At 46.9% G+C, this 19,567-nt stretch overlaps 1 long non-coding RNA gene across 1 annotated transcript; it reads left to right on the plus strand.

Annotated features, from left to right (window-relative positions):
* The first annotated feature begins 1,744 nt into the window (after nucleotides 1–1,744).
* On the plus strand, nucleotides 1,745–3,611 carry LOC149451265 (uncharacterized). The gene is made up of 3 exons (XR_016315122.1): nucleotides 1,745–1,921; nucleotides 2,243–2,413; nucleotides 3,053–3,611. It is a non-coding gene; the product is annotated as an uncharacterized LOC149451265 (long non-coding RNA).
* Nucleotides 3,612–19,567: the final 15,956 nt, after the last annotated feature.

A 19,567-nucleotide genomic window follows, 5' to 3' on the forward strand; every position in this document is an offset into this window, starting at 1 on the left:
ATCCCCTCCTCCTCAAACTCCACTCTCTTGGCCTCAGAGTCTCTGCTCTTTCCTGGCTCTCCTCCTACCTAACGCAACGCTCCTTCAGTATTACCTATTACGCTGCCTCCTCCTCTTCACTCCCTCTTTCTGTAGGGGTCCCTCAAGGTTCTGTCCTTGGACCCCTTCTCTTCTCCATCTACACCTCCTCCCTTGGTCACTTGATAAACTCCCACGGCTTTAAGTACCATCTCTATGCTGAAGACACACAAATCTATCTGTCTACCCCTCCCCTCACCCCTTCAGTCTCCACTCGCATTACTAACCTACTAAGTGACATATCGGCATGGATGTCACGCCACGTCCTCAAACTCAATCTTTCCAAAACTGAGATCTTAGTATTCCCTCCAGCCCGTGCCCCCTCCCCTGACTTCTCCATCAAGATCAATAACACAATTATCAGTCCCTCCCCTCATGCCAGGTACTAGGTGTAATCCTAGACTCCCATCTGTCGTTTCAGCCCCAAATCCAATCACTGTCCAAATCGTGTAGACTTCACCTCCGCAACATCTCCAAGATACAACCGTTCCTAACCTCGGAAACCATTAAGCAACTTATTCACTGCCTTGTTATATCTCGCCTTGACTATTGTAACTCCCTCCTTAGTGGCCTACCTCATCACAGGCTATCCCCTCTTCAGTCTATCATGAATGCTGCTGTCAGACTCATCCACCTTACTAACCGTTCTGTATCTGCCACCTCTCTCTGCCAATCCCTCCACTGGCTTCCCGTTGCCCATCGGATAAAATTCAAAACACTCACAATAACGTATAAAGTAATTTATAACTCTGCCCCAAATTTCATCACCGATCTTGTCTCTAAATATCACCCAAACCACATTCTCCGCTCCTCGCAAGACCTCCTACTCTCTAGCTCCCTTGTCTCCTCCTCCCATGCTCATCCCCAGGACTTCTTCAGAGCTTCCCCCATCCTCTGGAACTCTCTACCCAAATTTATCAGACTATCGCCTACTCTGCTCACTTTTAGGCGATCTATGAAAACTTATCTCTTCAGGGAAGCCTATCCTGCCCTCAGCTAATACTGGAATCTTCTACTCTTCCAACCAGTCCATCCCCACAGTTACTACCTTTTGTACCACTAGCCCCTCCCTCCTAGATTGTAAGCTCCAAGGAGCAGGGCCCTCAAATCCCTCTTGTATTGAACTGTATTGTCGCCTGTTATATTGTAAAGCACTGAGCAAACTGTTGGCACTATATAAATCCTGTATAATAATAATAATTAGTATTGTTCCCAGCTCTTTATGTGGACTACAAAACACCCATGTTATGAAGATGACATGAGGGGAAGGTGTTCTGTAATCCTGTTGTAGCACCCTCCTAGATAGGTGCTAGGTGTAGAGAGTTAGATTTAGTTTGTATTTTGATAGGTAAATTTAGTTGTCCCACTGTAGACAGTGTGGATGTAATCTTTGCTAGGTAAAAGTATAACTTGCACATTGTAATCGGTGATGCTATTTTCTGCTAGTTAGGTCTTCCCAGTTTGCTCAGCTGATGCCAGCCTCATAGCTCCCTCTGCATCCAGAAAGCTTGAGAAATTTCTAGATGATAGGCGAGGAGTTATGCAGACAACAGTTATGATTGATGCAGCCCCAGCCTATTCCAGAGAGACTGGCTCTGAAGGCATGCTGGGTAACTATATATTTAGTGAGCACACTGAGCTCTGGGTCTCTCCTGTATGTGATTGTTCCACCCTGGGAGAGGGCACATTGCCTTCTCAGGCAATTAATGCCATGCGGCCTCAGATGGGCGACCTGAGAGCATGAATGCTGACACCTGGGTTCCACTAAAGCTGACTGAAGGGCTGTCTACTGAAGATCTGGTCTACTATCACGGAGGAAGGCAACCAGCTGCACCTAAGCCTTGTGAGTACAGACATCCCTAGAGATCTTAGAGAGTTTGTGCTGTTTAACCCCTCTCTGGTGCTACATTAAGTCAGATGTAGGTCTGGGCTAAAGGGGACACTGGCAGGTGTTCCGAAGATCATTGTCCATTTAACCTTGTGTTACAAATGACTTTACTCAAGCTCACTACTACTTTTTACCACTGTTGCCTTAAAGCTGAAGTCTACTGTTTGCTTCAAGCATGGACTTCATCATAGCGTATCCAAGAGATTACTTATAGTGTTCAACTGTATATAGTTCTTATTTCTGGAGTTTCCCATTTAATTCCCCATCCCTATCCAGGTCCTCCAAAACAACAAGAAAAAAACAACAACAAAAACAACACCCTAGACTGGTTATTGGAGAAACATGTGAATGAGCTTATATGCCTGGCTGTGGGGCAAAGTATTTGGGGAAGACCTGGACAGTATTACTGTGGCTTCTACGGAATGCAGCCAACATATCTGTGGACTGGTAAGCTGCAGTATATCACAATTTTACTCTTGGCTTTAACATGCTTTAAATTCACAACAAGACCCATTTTCTTTTGTTTATTGTTCCATACCCTGTTTTCCTCCAGACACTAGTCCACCGTCCCAAATTAAGCCACCATACCCAACACAACAGATAGCCAGCTACCAGCTTAAAGCTCTGCATGAGGAATAGCTCAATAGCCATCTGATTGTGCATGTAAAAGTGAAAACCTGATCAGAGCACGATTGCTGGAACAGTCAGTTGCAATAGTCAGACAAGTCTGTTGGTTCCTCAGCTAAGAATAGTGCATAGTGAAGATTTCTACCAAGAAATTTCACTTGTTCATTAAAAAGGAATATGCTCAAGTAGCTGGAGGGAAGAAGTCTGAAGAGATTGCTGACGTCTTCTGTTTATGTATGCAGCAGACAGTAACAATTGCTAGCTGTTGCTCCCCAGTACACTGTTTAGGTCTGTCTATGACCGTACTACAAATGACCATTCTTCTCCCCTGTAGTTGTGCCTCTAGCTTGTGTATCAAAACATTGATAAGTAATAAATCTCCTTGCAGAAACAAATTGTGTACATTATGGAGCACAATATGCTGTCCTTTATTGGCAATCTTTTATGTCACATTTACAGCACAATACAGAAGTTAACCAAGATTGAGAGACCTGAACTTCTCTGACATAGCATCTGAGTACTGCTGAATAGGCTGTTTCGGTAATCAGCGGGGCAACATGAGGTGCATTGCTTGCAGCAACCCTCTGGATTAAAAACTATTGCTGTGTAACATTCATCTGTCCTTTGCTTACAGTTTATCTGTTTTGTTGATGGATCTCACTCTGTATGTAACATTATCACCTGTCTTGAAAACAATAATTCTCTATAAATGTCTAATCCTGAAGAACAAATTGACAATTACTGAGATTAATCACCAGAAATATGAATGAAATGATTAAAGTATGCAGTCTAATTTCCACATATGGTACATTGTGTTACCATACACAGGATCTTCTCAGGAATGTCTGTGTGGAATGTGTATAGAGCATCCAGGGATGTATTACTGACAATGAAAAACAGTTTTCAGCTCCAGGGCCTCATGTGCTAAGCCACATTAGGCACCATGCAGGGCTAAAATGCTTAATTGAACATTATAACTCATATTATTTAAGGTGCAATAAAGTAAAATTGTACTAAAGATCTGTCTTATTTTCACCATCAAATAGTTAATGAGTTTTTATCTTGCAGAATCTGCCATCAATACAGCTGCTTGAGTAATAGCTCAGCTGTAATTGTACAGTTACTGTCACATACAATTCGAGACAGCAGTGTCAGTCTGGATATAGGAAGCAGTCCTGGAATACAAAGCACACTGTGTGCAGAACTTCTACCAGTTATACATTTCTTCCCCTTCTGTTTATGAAATACACTATATGACCAAATGTTTGCAGACACCTATTACACCCATATGTTGGACATCATATTCAAAAACAGTGGGCATTAATATGGAGCTCCCCCCTTCCTGGCTATAAATTAGTGCCTGTACAGCCAAAAGAGTTTAACGAGGACAGGTACTGATGTTAGACAAGAAGACCTTCCTCAAAATCAGAATTCTAGGCCATCTCAAAGGTAGGGCTGAGGTCAGGGCTCTCTGACAACCCCTTATGTTTCTGCTTACAGAAAAGCTTTAGACCCCTTAATTTAGCAGCTATATAGATACCAACAATCTGTCACATAATTGGTCTTGAGCCAAGGCTTTGAGCCAACCTTCTCTGGCTTATCACCTGACACATCCCCAATACAAATTTTTTGCTTCAAGAAAACATGTATAAAATAGGACTTTATAGGCACCATGTAAGTATACCAAATTAAAGCCAAATCTAAAATATGTAACTTTTAATTACATAGCAGGATAAAATCACATATTGCAACTTGTAGCTTCTTCACAGATGGTTGAAGACAGTTAACCATATACAGTTGTGTTCAAAATAATAGCAGTGTGTTGAAAAAAGTGAATAAAGCTCAAAATCTTTCTAATAGCTTTTATTTCCATACACACAAATGCATTGGGAACACTACACATTCTATTCCAAATCAAAACATGAAGAAAAATAGATCAAATTTGTGTTGTTCCTCTAAAAAAACTGAAGAAAAGTGAATATTAGACTGTTCAAAAAAATGTTTGTATTCTTCTTTACAAACTCAAACATTCACTATATAAACTGAAAAATGTTTGAAGATTTTGCTTTCCTTTGAATCACTTAATTAATATTTATTTGTTTAAGCACTGTTTCTGAGAACTGCTGTACATCTGTGTTGCATGGAGTCAACCAACTTCTGGCACCTGTGAACAGGTATTTAAGCCAAGGATGATTGGACTACACTGGTGTGTTTGGGGTCGTTATCTTGTTGGAACACCCATTTCAAGGGCATTTCCTCTTCAGCATAAGGCAGCATGACATCTTCAAGTATTCTGATGTATTCAGACGGATCCATGATCCCTGGTATGTGATAAATAGGCCCAACACCGTAGTATGAGAAACATCCCCATATCATGATGCTTGCGCAACTATGCTTCACTGTCTTCACAGTGTACTGTGGCTTGAATTCAGTGTTTGGGGGTCGTCTGACAAACTGTCTCCGGCCACTAGACCCAAAAAGAACAATCTTACTTTCATCAGTCCACAAAAATGTTGCGCCATTTCTCTTTAGGCCAGTCAATATGCTCTTTGGCAAATTGTAACCTCTTCAGCACGTCTTTTTTTCACCAGTGGGACTTTGCGGGGGCTTCTTGCAGATAACTTGGCTTCACATAGGCGTCTTCTAATTGTAACAGTACTCACAGGTAACTTTAGACCTTCTTTGATCTTCCTGGAGCTGATTGTTGGCTGAGTCCTTGCCATTTTGGCTATTCTTCTATCCATTCCAATGGTCGTTTTTCGCTTTCTTCCACGTCTTTCAGGTTTTGGTTGCCATTTTAAAGCATTTGTGATCATTTTAGCTGAGCAGCCTATCATTTTCTGCACTTCTTTATATGTTTTCCCCTCTCCAATCAACTTTTTAATCAAGGTACGCTGTTCTTCTGAACAATATCTGGAACGACCCATTTTCCTCAGAATTTCAGAGAGAAATGCACTGTAACCAGCATATACAACGTTTGCTGCCTTCCTTCCTTAAATAAGGGCAATAATTGTCACCTGTTTTTCAAAGAATGATGACCTCACTAATTGAACTCCACACTGCTATTATTTTGAACCTGCCCCTTTCAATTAGTGATTCAATTACACAGAATCAGCAGCATGCATGTCATGACTGTTGGGTCTGTTGGATTTCTATTACTCTACTACACCTGCTAGTAAATTATTTGCCATGTAGAAATATCAATTCTACCAAAAACAGTGATTGATCAGGTTAGTGATGTCTGACTGCTATTATTTTGAACACAACTGTACATACATTTGATTCATTTCAGGTGTTATTTCTGTTAAGCAACGCCATAGGTGTACATACTGATACTTCAAAAATGTTTCCAAGTTCCAAAGTGTTTTCTCTCAGTGAGAAGATTATCAAAGGGTGTAGGTCTGGAATAGTTTTCAGCCATAATAAAATCAAGGGTCATACTAAGCCTCAGTGCCAAGCCAGTCCATGGAGGCCCCGGAAACGAGGAAGGGGGGGACAATCCACAGAGACTATAAAAAAAGGGCAGGCCAATTTTCGCTGCTCTTAACAAGTTGCAAATGCAGTCAAAGGGGGCACTACTATGGCCCTAATGGCCCTATGATAGTCTTCTGAGCCCACCTTGTATCATCCACCCATTGTCCTCCCAAGTGGCTGCATGGCTTTGATGCTTTGGCTATAACAGTCCCCACACTTCCGTAAAGAGTTTAACATTCTATGTTATCCCAAAGATGCCTAATAGGGCTGAGGTCAGGGATCTGTGCAGCCCCTTCAAGATTCTGCACACCAAAATCATCAAACCATGTCTTTATGAAGCTGCCTTTGTGCACAGGGCCACAATCATGCTAAAACAGAAAAGGGTCTTCCCCAAACTATTTCCACGAGGTAGGAAGTGCACAATTGTCTTCATATTGTTTGCTGGGGCATTAATAGTATCATTCACTGCAAATTCTTGAACTTAGTAGTTTTTGGCCATATAGTGTAAAAGTGTTCAAGTTAGGGGACTAATCGCAGACTTTCTGATGCACCTAAATCAAGACCCATTACTGGTTTGCTAAAACTTTGGCCCCATAGCTGTGGCTTATTGTCTTATTTCCAAAATTGGAACAGTACGAGGTGGTATCAAAAAGTTTGGAAACTAGTTTTGTAACATGCCAACAGATGGCAGCACAAGACTGCATGCCCAGTCACAGGGAGCACCAACCTTCAGTCAGTCAGTGTGCCAAAAGACAGCATCCTGTGTACATCGGGAGCTGTGCAACTGGTGCTACTCTGACCACGTGCATTACCATGTCTGCTATTTCATCATGGACAGCAAGTTAGAACAAAGAGCAAACGTGAAATTCTGTGAGTGGCCAGGATTATATTTGTCTATTTCAGACACTTATCAAAGTGAGGGGTCTGGTATGGATTCTAAGATGGAACTTCTGCATCAGATCCTTATTCAATCACACAGCCTACCTGGCCAGGAAAGGGAGCAAGATGAGATTGTGACCCCCTCTCCAGAGCCATAGCAGGCCACATACCATCAACATGGGGGGGTCCCCCTGGCAAAGCGCCATAGCCCTATGTTGCTGATGACAAATGTCTCTTCCTCACAACCTTGGCCTGGTGGTTGTGTGGGTCTGCGTTGATCAACAAGGCTTATCTGAATATGGAAGCCCCCTTTAGGAATAAAGGGGTACCCAGATACTGTCCCCCATGTGAATGAGTAGTACACCTGCAGAAAGAAAACAATGTAAAGTGTAAATAGTGTTTATTTTTTGACATGTCATTTAATGAAAAAAAACGTCCCACAGTACACATCAATCATTTATCACGTTGTCCAGTGATGCAGACCCACATGAATTACATTCCCTGCTGAATAAAAAAAAACGCAGACACATAGCTTGTTCTGACCTTTCACTCTGACAGAATAACAGCTCGGGCTGATGACAGCTGATATAAACAAAGGACGGGTGGCATCATTGACCATGTATGAACAAGACCCCACCTCTCAACCATCATCTGCTGGAGCCTTTTTTTCGACAGGAGTGAAGCTCGTCCCTACTCTTCACCATCCAGAATCTGATACTGAAGGAACTGCAGACAAGACAACAGGTTGCAAAAGGTCCGGCTTAGCGCTCTGTAACATACAATACTTTGTGGTAACAAATATGAGAAGCTGCTCAGGAGCAAATGTAAGTTGAATAGTTAAAAATTAGATTTTCCAGTTGTTTTTCTCTATGGCTAGGTTCACATCTGTTTGAGTGGGGAACATGCATGTTCCCACCCTACAGAGAAATGATGTGCACTTCAGAAGACTCACTGGAGTGCCATCAATTTAATGGCACTCTCACACAACGGCACCCGTGCTGCGTTTTCATACACGCCATACTGCATGATACCGCAGCGCTGTGGCTCAGTGTGATGCAATTTGAAAAAGAAAGGGTCAAAGACTTCTTTCCCTGTGTTTCTGGGCTGCCTACATGCAGATGGCAGGTTGCAACAGTGTGAAGCTGGCATAAGCTGTGAATAATTCATACAGTAGTGTGACAAGCCACACTTCCTTTTTAAAGTTATAGCTCTTCAAAAATAAACCTTATCCACTTTTCTGCGCTTGTTGTAGGCACCGTTTTCAGGTTTTACCTCCTTTTTTATTCCAAATGCTGCCATGTTTGCAGTAATTCCTTCAATTCTTCTTATTTAGCAGCTGTGCCTCAGCATGACATAAACCAGGACAAAATCCTAATAATTACAGCCTGGTTGTTGCTAGCTTATTAGCCCCTGTAATGGCAGATTTATCAATCTTGACACACAGCAGGTAGTGAGAAACAGGTGCAATGAGACAGATTTATATGAGAATGCAGCTTGGTTCATAAATTTCTCCACTGCTGCTTGAAAGTAGCATTGTGTCCATATAAAACACACCTGTGACTAGTTGTTAATTATGTATGCCATATTCACTTTCAATGTTGATAGTTTATGACACAGAGTTTCCTGCACTGAGAGCTATGCCGTGCCATAAGGCTCCATTCACACTTATGCAGGTACTACGTAGCGTGCGCACAATTGCTTGTTCCCACGCACTGTATTTAGGGCAACCCATTTATTTCAATGGGCTACCCTGAGCACAACAAACAAGCAAATAATGTGCCTGATCCCTTTTAAAATTTGTGCTGCATCAAAACACATGGTATCTTGTTACCTTATCAGCAAGATGCATGTGGGTGCCATTAGGAATTAAAGCCACCATTGTGCATCTGCAAAAGACTTCCCTTGCTGCCAGATACCATTTTTGGGATCCCATTGCTGGAATCTATTGTTTTGCTAATCATGTGTATATATATTGAAAATCAGTCTCAGATATAGCATTCAGGTGCAGGGTTCACAAATATGCACAAACCATGGACTGGGTACCTGGAGCACATGTCTAACATCTCCTGCTGGGTGCCCGATCAACACCACGAATGCCACCACTGCAGCGGTCAGCATGATGAGCTCTCCTTACCAGTCCTACTTCTAGGAATAGAATTCAGTACTGAGCAAATCTGCCATAGGCTTGTCCACAGGTCTCATGTGTCACATGACAAGAGTCAAGGGGAGCCTGGGAGGAATCCCCTTGCTATTCACATTGAATCTAAGGTCTGGTAAGTTCAGGGAGGGATGGAGGGAATTGGATTGGGGGACATATTGCTTAGGGTAAAATTTATAGTGGGAGGAAAGATTTTGGGGGTATACAGACTTGTTCTGGGAGAAGAAATTTGGGTGGGAGGAGGGAAGATTTTTGCTAAAGACATTTGGAGGGGAGGAAGATTTGTGTTGGGAGGGGGGATTTAGGGAGGGAAGATTTGATTTGTTATGGTTGATGGGGGGAATTTTTGCATTTTTGCTTGGGGAAAATTTTGGCTTCCAGATGGAATTTTTACTTTGGGGGATTTTTGCTTGAGGGAGAGTGGTAAGCGTGCAGTTTAGCTCAGGATTTTTTTAGGGGATGGAGGAAACGTGAAAATGTGGGAGGATGGAGGAAAGTGTGAAAGGTTTGGAGGAAAGTGTGGGATAGCATTGCTTGTGGGAAGAATACTTCTTACTTCTTGTTACTTCTGACCCTTGAATTCTGTGCTTGATGCACAGTTGACCCATGCACTCTATGCATTACATACTCATGACCCCTGCACTGTGCACATTACACACCCCCTGTGCTCTGTGTGTTATGCATTCCTTGACTACTGCAGACTCCTGAGCACTGCACTCATTACGCACCACCAATCCCTGCACCTTTTGCATTATGTACCACTGACCCATACACACTGTGCCTTACACATCCTTGAACCTCGCACTCCTGTGGTATACACTACTGACCCCTGAACTCTGTTTATTATACACTCCTGACTTATCCACTTTGTGTATGACACACCCCTGACCCCCACACTCTGTTACACATTCCTGACACCTGTACTCTGCGTGTTATACATTCCTGACACCAGTCATGATGAGGACACCACTGGACCGAGGGACAAGTAAGTGTCTTTATTTTAAAAGTCAGCAGCTACAGTTTTTGTAGCTGCTGACTTTTATTATTTTCAATTCAGCTGGAACTCCGCTTTAAGCTCTTCCCACTGCTATTGCAATTTGGTGACACCCACTGTTCAGAATGGCTCACTAAGCTGTTTTATTACCCTGCCTAGGGTGTCCAAAGGTGCCCCGGGTCTTTTACAATCCCAGAAAAACCTATGACACAAACCTAGCTCAGTTCCTAAATGAGATGAATCCAGATTTGCATTAGAAATGCACCAAATTCTGCTGCTTAATAAATCTCCTTCATTGTTTGCAAATATGCTGTTTCCTTGTCCATCCTAAAGGTAAGCAGCATGGTAGGTAGTGGGTAACTCTGTTGTCTTCCATTGCTAGGGCACTGGGTGGAATTCCCTGGGGTCAGTGCTCTGCCCTTTGCACCATATTACTTACAGGATTTCTATGCATTGATCACTGTGTAAGCACCATCTAGTGGGCAATCAGCATTACTTTATATTATGTTAGTCTATGTGACTATATGAGCAGTAATTTGTCTGCCGCTTCCATCAATTCCATATCATTTAGTGAGGAGAGAAAACAAAAGAGCATGATTGGAAAGAGCAATCCATTTTGTAGCGTGTGCCAGCAGGGAAGACATATACCCTCCATTTTCTCCTTTGTGGCAGCATTGCCTTTAGATCATGAATGTACTGTATATTTGAGTCTAACAGCTACTACGCCCACCATCACCATCCTTATTCCAATAAAGAGTTCTTATTCCGAAAGCATACTGTATCTGTGGTCAAAATATAAAATCATATATTCATTTCCACATTGTATCTCAATTATTTTTAGCCTACTTCTATTAATCTGAACAGTCTTGAACTTTACTTTGTGAAGATCCCCACACATCTACTTCCTTGAATTCTGTGACAGATGACAAGGTACCATGGGATTTTTTATGTAAGCAGGTGCTTATAAGGTACATGTGAATTAATATTATTATTATTATTATACAGGATTTACATAGCACCAACAGTTTGTGCAACTCTTTACAACATGAGGGCAGACAGTACAATTACAACACAATTCAATACAGGAGGAATCAGAGGGCCCTGGTAGTTAGAGCCTACAGTCTAAAAGGGAGGGTCAAGTGATACAAAAGGTGATAACTGTGGGGGATGAGCTAATGGAGAAAGTGAAAATACAGTTGTTAGGTGGAGGCGGGATAGGCTTCTCTGAAGAGATGGGTTTTCAGGGATTGTCTAAAATAGGACAAAATGGAAGACAGTTGGAGAAGTCCTGGAGGCAAGCATGGGAGGTGGTGACAAGGTTGCTAGAGAGCAGGAGGTTTTGGGAGTAGTGTAGTATTTGGTTGATATTTTGAGACCAGGTTGGTGATGTAGCTGGGGGCTGAGTTGCGGATAGCTATGTAAGTTATTGTTAGTATTTTGAATTTCATTTGTTGAGTGAGTGGTAGCCAATGGAGGGATTGGCAGAGAAGGGTACTAGACACTGAGCGGTTGGTAAGGTGGATGAGTCTGTTAGCAGCACTCATGATGGAATGAAGGGGGGATAGCCTATGTAAAGGTAAGCCAATGAGGAGGGAGTTGCAATAGTCAAGGCAAGAGATAACTAGGAGTAAGTAAGTAGCTTTGTGGTGTCGTTGGTTAAGAAGGGATTTATTTTGGAGATGTTGCGGAGGTGAATGCTTTTAGCCCTGTCTGCTTGTTTTGGGTTCCCATGTTAAATGTATGTAGTGAATGTACAGGCTGCCCAGAGAGCTAGGAAAGGGTTAAGTTAATTCTTACCTTTCCCTGATGTTCATGAACCTGCCCATTGCTGTGGGCCCATGAATATAAGGGGAGGGAACTAGCCCTGGTTGTCTGGCTTCGGTTCTGGAGCACTTACATGGGAATGGAGGAAAAAGGTCTGCTGCACTATGTAGTCCCTCCAGAACATGTGGCCCCCTATTGGGTCACCCTGTAATATTCTCCCTGGAAAAAGGACTCTACACCCTCGTTCACACTGGATTCGACTTTGAAATAGTACGACTGCACTTAAAGTTGTACTATTTCAAAGTTGTATGTCAGTGCGATTTCAGGTGCGACTTCATGCATAGATGCCTATGCAAGTAGCACCCAAAATCGCAAAAATAGTACAGATACCTTTTCCTCAAATCGGTGCAGCACTGAACAATCAGAGTTGCACCTATTTGAACGGTTATATTGCCAACAATAGGGTGCAACTTGTAATGCGATTTGAAACTGTCAACATCAGCGTGAACCAGGGCTACCACTAACGGACTGAGCTGAATGGACTGATTTTCTGATAGGTATGCAATGGGCATTCTGGGTGAGGTTGTACGAGGACTGTTTATGAAGAACTGGAGAGACTGTATTGCATTAACTTGTACTTGCAAATAAACTTTAGTAAAGTTCTGTTACCTGTTAAATGCCTGGTCTGAAATTCATTAAAAGCGTGCATTAAGGTATATGACATATCTAAAGAACTGGGCCTGTAACTAGGGTTGCCACCTCATCCCTTTAAAACCAAACACATATTGGTTACATAGGTTCTGTGGCTGATTAAGGTGGTAATTAAACTCACTTAGTGCCTTAGCTGCATTAAATTAGCCCCAGAACCTATGTAATTGATATGTGTTTGGTTTTAAAGGGATGATGTGGCAACCCTACCTGTAACACATTATGAGATGAAGAGGAGGAGATGGAGGGGCTAACCATGCTGAGAAGTGGAAGGAGAAAAGGCCACCCAGCCATTGCCAGAACTGGTGATGTTATAGCAGCCAGCGGGAGAGTGGTACCAAGCATGGGTGATGGTGTCCTCTGGTTAGCAAGGAGGTTGGTGTTCTGGCTCCAACCCTAGCAGTAAATGACCCTAGAGGACCCAGGACTGAACCCACAGCACAGAGAGCCTATGTTCCTAGCTGGAGGTACTGGGGAGAGTCAAGGGTTAACATGTTCTACAAGCAGAGGCCCATGCTCAGTGCATAGTGGGACCTCCATGTTGTCAGTAGGAGTGAGGTGGCAATTAAAGCTAAGCTGTTAAGTCTCAAGTCTAATTTATATCCGTGCATGTTAGACAGCTCGCTTTTAAGTATGGGGTGCCGCATTAATTCTGGTTTTCACATGACCATGCCCCCCCCCCTTGCTCCTGGGCATTAGCAAGTGTGCTCATGGTCTCCACCGTCAGAGCGAGTAGGCCCAATCCACATGTGGTCCTTAGAAATTGAAAATAGACAGCAGGAGAAGCTGAATAGCATGCAGGGAATCCAGGAGCTTGTGGAAAGAGATGATCAGACCAGCAGACAGGCAGCACTCACAACATGAAAGAAGATTTTTCAAGTAAGTGTATACGGGATTGTCAATAATTAGAGATGAGCGAAGTATTCAAAAATTCGATTCGGCTGATTCGGCGAATTCGAGGAATAAATTCGATTCGATGCGAATATATTCGCTGCGAATTTAACTTATAAAAAGGGTGTTTCTAGGCTTCAGAGAGCCTTTATATTAGTGCAGAACACTGTACCTTTAATTTAAATGCCCTTGGAGTCTGCTGGGGAAGAGAAATAATACTGTCAGTCAGTATGACATGCAGATGAGTGCCGTCGATCTTAGAATCACCGCACACTTCACTCATTTGGGCAGTCACGGGGCCAAAACCAGAGTGTGGAGCCACAGTGTGGCGGTGGAGGCAGCAGCAATGGGAGGCCATACAGCACCCTATGACAAAATGGAACCCACCAGCAGTGTGAGGAGACCTGAAAGTGGCACATGGCAGAGTGTGGCGATGGAGACAGCAGCAATGGGAGGCCGTACAGGGACCCATGAGACACTCTGGACCTGGCAGCAGCATGAGGAGGCGATACAGGGGCCCATGACAGATTACGGGCCTGGCAGCAGCATGAGGAGTCGGTACGGGGGCCCATGGCAGATTACGGGCCTGGCAGCAGCAATGGGAGGCCCGTAATCTGCCAGCACCCTATGACAAAATGGAACCCACCAGCAGTGTGAGGAGACCTGAAAGTGGCACGTGGCAGAGTGTGGCGATGGAGACAGCAGCAATGGGAGGCCGTACAGGGACCCATGAGAGACTCTGGACCTGGCAGCAGCATGAAGAGGCGGTACGGGGGCCCATGGCAGATTACGGGCCTGGCAGCAGCAATGGGAGGCCCGTAATCTGCCAGCACCCTATGGCAAAATGGAACCCACCAGCAGTGTGAGGAGACCTGAAAGTGGCACATGGCAGAGTGTGGCGATGGAGACAGCAGCAATGGGAGGCCGTACAGGGACCCATGAGACACTCTGGACCTGGCAGCAGCATGAGGAGGCGGTACGGGGGCCCATGGCAGATTACGGGCCTGGCAGCAGCAATGGGAGGCCCGTAATCTGCCAGCACCCTATGACAAAATGGAACCCACCAGCAGTGTGAGGAGACCTGAAAGTGGCACATGGCAGAGTGTGGCGATGGAGACAGCAGCACTGGGAGGCCGTACAGGGAAACATGAGACACTCTGGACCTGGCAGCAGCATGAGGAGGCGGTACGGGGGCCCATGGCAGATTACGGGCCTGGCAGCAGCAATGGGAGGCCCGTAATCTGCCAGCACCCTATGACAAAATGGAACCCACCAGCAGTGTGAGGAGACCTGAAAGTGGCACATGGCAGAGTGTGGCGATGGAGACAGCAGCAATGGGAGGCCGTACAGGGACCCATGAGACACTCTGGACCTGGCAGCAGCATGAGGAGGCGGTACGGGGGCCCATGGCAGATTACGGGCCTGGCAGCAGCAATGGGAGGCCCGTAATCTGCCAGCACCCTATGACAAAATGGAACCCACCAGCAGTGTGAGGAGACCTGAAAGTGGCACATGGCAGAGTGTGGCGATGGAGACAGCCGCAATGGGAGGCCGTACAGGGTCCCATGAGACACTCTGGACCTGGCAGCAGCATGAGGAGGCGGTACGGGGGCCCATGGCAGATTACGGGCCTGGCAGCAGCAATGGGAGGCCCGTAATCTGCCAGCACCCTATGACAAAATGGAACCCACCAGCAGTGTGAGGAGACCTGAAAGTGGCACGTGGCAGAGTGTGGCGATGGAGACAGCAGCAATGGGAGGCCGTACAGGGACCCATGAGAGACTCTGGACCTGGCAGCAGCATGAAGAGGCGGTACGGGGGCCCATGGCAGATTACGGGCCTGGCAGCAGCAATGGGAGGCCCGTAATCTGCCAGCACCCTATGACAAAATGGAACCCAACAGCAGTGTGAGGAGACCTGAAAGTGGCACATGGCAGAGTGTGGCGATGGAGACAGCAGCAATGGGAGGCCGTACAGGGACCCATGAGACACTCTGGACCTGGCAGCAGCATGAGGAGGCGGTACGGGGGCCCATGGCAGATTACGGGCCTGGCAGCAGCAATGGGAGGCCCGTAATCTGCCAGCACCCTATGACAAAATGGAACCCACCAGCAGTGTGAGGAGACCTGAAAGTGGCACATGGCAGAGCGTGGCGATGGAGACAGCAGCAATGGGAGGCCGTACAGGGACCCATGAGACACTCTGGACCTGGCAGCAGCATGAGGAGGCGGTACGGGGGCCCATGGCAGATTACGGGCCTGGCAGCAGCAATGGGAGGCCCGTAATCTGCCAGCACCCTATGGCAAAATGGAACCCACCAGCAGTGTGAGGAGACCTGAAAGTGGCACATGGCAGAGTGTGGCGATGGAGACAGCAGCAATGGGAGGCCGTACAGGGACCCATGAGACACTCTGGACCTGGCAGCAGCATGAGGAGGCGGTACGGGGGCCCATGGCAGATTACGGGCCTGGCAGCAGCAATGGGAGGCCCGTAATCTGCCAGCACCCTATGACAAAATGGAACCCACCAGCAGTGTGAGGAGACCTGAAAGTGGCACATGGCAGAGTGTGGCGATGGAGACAGCAGCACTGGGAGGCCGTACAGGGAAACATGAGACACTCTGGACCTGGCAGCAGCATGAGGAGGCGGTACGGGGGCCCATGGCAGATTACGGGCCTGGCAGCAGCAATGGGAGGCCCGTAATCTGCCAGCACCCTATGACAAAATGGAACCCACCAGCAGTGTGAGGAGACCTGAAAGTGGCACATGGCAGAGTGTGGCGATGGAGACAGCAGCAATGGGAGGCCGTACAGGGACCCATGAGACACTCTGGACCTGGCAGCAGCATGAGGAGGCGGTACGGGGGCCCATGGCAGATTACGGGCCTGGCAGCAGCAATGGGAGGCCCGTAATCTGCCAGCACCCTATGACAAAATGGAACCCACCAGCAGTGTGAGGAGACCTGAAAGTGGCACATGGCAGAGTGTGGCGATGGAGACAGCAGCAATGGGAGGCCGTACAGGGACCCATGAGACACTCTGGACCTGGCAGCAGCATGAGGAGGCGGTACGGGGGCCCATGGCAGATTACGGGCCTGGCAGCAGCAATGGGAGGCCCGTAATCTGCCAGCACCCTATGACAAAATGGAACCCACCAGCAGTGTGAGGAGACCTGAAAGTGGCACATGGCAGAATGTGGCGATGGAGACAGCAGCAATGGGAGGCCGTACAGGGACCCATGAGAGACTCTGGACCTGGCAGCAGCATGAGGAGGCGGTACGGGGGCCCATGGCAGATTACGGGCCTGGCAGCAGCAATGGGAGGCCCGTAATCTGCCAGCACCCTATGACAAAATGGAACACACCAGCAGTGTGAGGAGACCTGAAAGTGGCACATGGCAGAGTGTGGCGATGGAGACAGCAGCAATGGGTGGCCGTACAGGGACCCATGACAGATTATGGGCCTGGCAGCAGCATGAGGAGGCGGTACAGGGGCCCATGGCAGATTACGGGCCTGGCAGCAGCAATGGGAGGCCCGTAATCTGCCAGCACCCTATGACAAAATGGAACCCACCAGCAGTGTGAGGAGACCTGAAAGTGGCACATGGCAGAGTGTGGCGATGGAGACAGCAGCAATGGGAGGCCGTACAGGGACCCATGACAGATTACGGGCCTGACAGCAGCATGAGGAGGCGGTACAGGGGCCCATGGCAGATTACGGGCCTGGCAGCAGCAATGGGAGGCCCGTAATCTGCCAACACCCTATGACAAAATGGAACCCACCAGCAGTGTGAGGAGACCTGAAAGTGGCACATGGCAGAGTGTGGCGATGGAGACAGCAGCAATGGGAGGCCGTACAGGGACCCATGACAGATTACGAGCCTGGCAGCAGCATGAGAAGGCGGTACATGGGCCCATGGCAGATTACGGACCTGGCAGCAGCAATGGGAGGCCCGTAATCTGCCAGCACCCTATGACAAAATGGAACCCACCAGCAGTGTGAGGAGACCTGAAAGTGGCACATGGCAGAGTGTGGCGATGGAGACAGCAGCAATGGGAGGCCGTACAGGGACCCATGACACACTCTGGACCTGGCCCAACATGGGCCCCCTGGCCACGCTTGACTTTCTGGCCACATAGTCGACATACGGCTACGTTTACTTCCTCGGGCGGCTTGACGAAAAATTGCCACACCGCCGAGTAGGAAACTTTGCCCCCGCTACTCCTCACTGGCTGACTGCTACTTCCTCCGTGCACACCGGCACCACTACTGGCCGTGGTGTTAGGCTGCAGTGGAGCTGGTGCTCTACTCCGTGGCCGTTTGCCTCCACTGACACTGCTGCGACCCTGCTGCCTCCTGGGCAACCCACCGACTGTTTTGCTCGCTGCCAAGCTGCCACCCTCTTCTCCTGATGATGCGGAAGCAATAGCCTGATGACGACGAGGCTGCCAAGTGCGATCAGCCTCATCATCATCAATTAGGGTCTCCGCCTCACTACTAGCCCCCTCGGCTGCGTGTGGGTCAAGAGACAGACCTGTCTCTAGACCGGCTACCGAGCCACTCTCCTCGCCAGTACTTCTTCGCCTGGCTGCTGAAGAGGCGGATGTCTCCCCCCGTTCCTGACCGCCCTCTGTTAACTCTTCCTCACTGTACAGTGGGGCTGAGCACACAGCATGCGATACTTCGCTTGGTGAGGGAACACCAAAGGACAGGGGCAGGTAGAGGACACGTGATTTCAGTGGGCTTGCTCCCGGGCCATGCCAACTAACGGTTGTGTCTGACGTACCCACCGACCGTTGGCTGTAGGTGTCAGAGGTGACCTGGGAAGAGGAAGACGACCGAGCCAACCAATCGATGACGGCAGGGTTGTCGGTGGAGACACGACCGCTGGATGACACCGGGAGCACTGGCCTCTGGCTGCGACTAGTGCTGCCTCGACCCCTTCCTCTGCTGCCACGTCTGCTCGCTCCTGAAACATTGCCTCCTCTGCCACTCCTCTGCGTGTTGTCTGACATACTCTTTAATTCAACGATTCTGTATCCCTGAGTAACGATTCTGTGTCCCTGAGTAACAATTCTGTGTCCCTGAGTAACAGTTCTGTGTCCCTGAGTAACAATTTTGTGTCCCTGAGTAACAATTCTGTGTCCCTGAGTAACAATTCTGTGTCCCTGAGTAACAATTCTGTGTCCCTCAGTAACAATTCTGTGTCCCTCAGTAACAATTCTGGGTCTGTCCCTCAGTAACAATTCTGTGTCCCTCAGTAACAATTCTGTGTCCCTCAGTAACAATTCTGTGTCTGTCCCTGAGTAACAATTCTGTGTCCCTGAGTAACAGTTCTGTGTCCCTGAGTAACAATTCTGTGTCCCTGAGTAACAGTTCTGTGTCCCTGAGTAACAATTCTGTGTCCCTGAGTAACAATTCTGTGTCCCTGAGTAACAATTCTGTGTCCCTCAGTAACAATTCTGTGTCCCTCAGTAACAATTCTGTGTCTGTCCCTGAGTAACAATTCTGTGTCCCTCAGTAACAATTCTGTGTCCCTCAGTAACAATTCTGTGTCTGTCCCTGAGTAACAATTCTGTGTCCCTGAGTAACAGTTCTGTGTCCCTGAGTAACAGTTCTGTGTCCCTGAGTAACAGTTCTGTGTCCCTGAGTAACAATGCTGTGTCCCTGAGTAACAATTCTGTGTCCCTCAGTAACAATTCTGTGTCCCTCAGTAACAATTCTGTGTCTGTCCCTGAGTAACAATTCTGTGTCCCTCAGTAACAATTCTGTGTCTGTCCCTGAGTAACAATTCTGTGTCCCTGAGTAACAGTTCTGTGTCCCTGAGTAACAATTCTGTGTCCCTGAGTAACAATTCTGTGTCCCTGAGTAACAATTCTGTGTCCCTCAGTAACAATTCTGTGTCCCTCAGTAACAATTCTGTGTCTGTCTCTCAGTAACAATTCTGTGTCCCTGAGTAACAGTTCTGTGTCCCTGAGTAACAATTCTGTGTCCCTGAGTAACAGTTCTGTGTCCCTGAGTAACAATTCTGTGTCCCTCAGTAACAATTCTGTGTCCCTCAGTAACAATTCTGTGTCCCTCAGTAACAATTCTGGGTCTGTCCCTGA

This window comes from Staurois parvus, unplaced genomic scaffold, assembly GCF_062004578.1.
Source record: "Staurois parvus isolate SC_StPar_1 unplaced genomic scaffold, SC_StPar_1.0 ptg000544l, whole genome shotgun sequence".
NCBI classification, from domain to species: domain Eukaryota; kingdom Metazoa; phylum Chordata; class Amphibia; order Anura; family Ranidae; genus Staurois; species Staurois parvus.